Source organism: Gouania willdenowi, chromosome 11, assembly GCF_900634775.1.
Source record: "Gouania willdenowi chromosome 11, fGouWil2.1, whole genome shotgun sequence".
NCBI lineage: Eukaryota > Metazoa > Chordata > Actinopteri > Blenniiformes > Gobiesocidae > Gouania > Gouania willdenowi.
In genome coordinates this window covers 21078804-21081619 of record NC_041054.1, presented here as the reverse complement: position 1 = coordinate 21081619, position 2816 = coordinate 21078804, and positions in this window count along the sequence as shown.

Sequence of the window (2816 nt, the reverse complement as noted above, 5' to 3'; positions counted from 1 at the left end):
CGTCTCCGCTGCGCCACGGCACCGATCCGGTTGGAGACGATTGTGACGTCACAAGACAGAGCAGTTCTCATGATGTTTATGCATGTGTTATAAACACAACAATAAACAGATAAACAGGTCAGTGTTCCTAATGAAGGAGTACAAGAAGGTTGGACTCTCTGGATTTGTCATAGCCACATTTTTTATCAACAGCCAACAGAGAAGAGATAAAACTCCACCATTAAAACAAGAACTAAATCAAAGATGCTGCAGTTTACAGTGCAGTTACAGTATGAGAGGAAACAATATAGAGAATGTGATTTTGTTTTTACACATTATGATGTTTTGGTGATGTAGTTACTTGAAATATAATCTGTGTTTTATTTTGAAAAGTAACCAGATATTTTATTGCGGAGTACGTGCTTAATTTCCTGATTCGCTTCATTTGCTCTGTGCTGATTGATGCGTCGTGCACCGGTGTTCGCCGAAAATAGAAGCCCTGCGTATATTTCTGGCGGAGGGCACCGGACTACCGCAGCTGGGAAGGAGCAGACACGCACGCAGCGGACCCGGTGGAAATTAACACATACACTAAAGTGGAAACCTATCAGCTCCGGTAATGCAGCGGAGCCGCATCCAGTGGAAATTGGGGTTAAGATCTTGGTTTCAGTCACATGATTATGATGATGCACAAAGGTGGTGCAATTTCAGATGGAGGGCAGGAAGTAAAAATGGTGAATACGCCTATGGAGGAAACCGTTGCAGAGAGTCCACTGATTTTGATCCAGTTTCAAGACAAAGATACAACAATGAATTAACAAATATGTTGGGAGGGACCCGTATCTCATGAAGATGAATGAGTTTTGACAGATTTGCTGACCATCAAGGCTGTGGATATCACAAACTATCTGGTCCTTCAGACATCTACTACACCAAACAGCAGATGAAAGCCTATAAAAGTAGAAAGTGTCGGACGGACAACCCCCGGTGCTATTGGTACGGTTACCGAAGTACAAATACGTAGCGTTTTAGGGTTTGGGTTAAGTTTAGGGTTAGGGTTAGGTTATAACCCAATATTGTAAGAATTTTTAGGGTTAGGTTTAGGGTAAGGTTTATGGTTAGGTTTAGTCTTCGTCACGCGACCTACACTGGCCAATGACTGACCTATCACTGACCTAAACTGGCCAAATAGGGGCGCTGCGTACGGATAGATGCCGGTATATTGATATTGCAACTGTACGGATAGCCACTGATAGTCAAGGATACAAGAGGTTTGTTTGTCACATACATACTACTACTACTGAATAGTACTTTACGACATGTAGTGAAATATTCCAACCATCTTTGTTGGTGTTCCTTGAGATTCATCCTTTGCTCTTGTTGAAGAGATGCGTCTGATTTGGGCGGCGTAGTGTTTTGGTAACCGAAGTTGACGGTCGGTGGCCAGTATACTGACTCAACGTCACCCAAAGCGCCAGGGCAGCCTAAAAAGTCCCAATGATGTCCATATTAAATTAGATTTTTCATGATATTCTAAGATTTTGAAAGGGTCTGATAACTTGCCTAAAGTGTCAGGGGGAAAAAAAATAAGAATCTCTGATTTGTCTGATAAAAACTGATGCTATTTTTTATTTCTGGTTGCAAGTGCAAATTTAGTCTCAGTGATTTTTTTGGAGCTGCAATATTCACTGTGTTTTTTTTTCCATCTAATCACAGTTAAATATGCATTATGGTGGAATGTTGGTCTGACGGTAAAAGGAAATATCCAGAGGCTTTGAAGGAGCTCAAAAGAAAAAGACCTTGTTTATTCAACTTCAGGCAACACAAGAAAAATACATTTTACATGCAAAACTAAAAACTTGAGCAGATCATGATTAAAGAAGAACATAACCAGCGCTGAAAATAGCCATGTAGAAACATGTAGAAACAATGGTGAAATTTATCCTAAATTGAAAAAATATCTAAAAAAAAACTTTGGCATGTATTACATTATGTGTGCGTGCATCGCAGTCAAAACAGGAAAAATGAGTGAATAAGCAGCTGCTGCTGTCTGTCACCACAGCACACCTCTGGCTGATACCGTGTCTACACCTCCACAGGGAGGGAATTATAGTTTATGGATGTTTTTGTGTGTATGTGTATCCCAATAACACCTGGCAGTCTGTATCTGGCCAGTTGCTCATAGTGAGGCAGACAGAAGTGAGAGAAACATTGTGTTGTGAAAACAATAAGAAGAACCTGCTGCACTATGAGAAACTAGGACTTTTCAGGGCCGTCGATCCGAAGTTGGCCAGTCCAGTTCGCTAAGTTTTTTGACGAGCGAGTCGAGGCAGACATGTTAACAGGTGATGGCACAAAATGGTCCAAAAGTGGCAAGAAGAGAGTGAAAAGTGACTAAAATGGGGCAGAAGCAGTCAAGAGTGGCCAAAATATGGGCAAATAAAGAGGAACCAGCAAAGGCGAAGCTAAAAAAGGGCAAAACGTGGCAAACAATAGTGAAACAAGAGCAAAATGGGACGAACAATAGTGAAAAAGGGCAAAAATGGAAGAAAAAAGGCAAAATGTAGGGAAAAATGAAACAAGTAATATTTATTGGGCATAAGTTAGCTTATTTGGATGAAAAGTGGCCAATTTTTTAAGAATGGACAAACATTGGATAAAGATGTCAACAAAATGGACAAAAAACTGGAAAAAAGGATATTTATTGGCAAACGGTAGCTAAGGTCTGAAAAAAGGGCCAAATGAAGAATGAAAAGGGGTTAAAGTTTCCCCTTTAAGGTTTTCTGGGGGAATAATAATTAGAATGAAGACATAAAAGCCACATGTTGAGAATCACT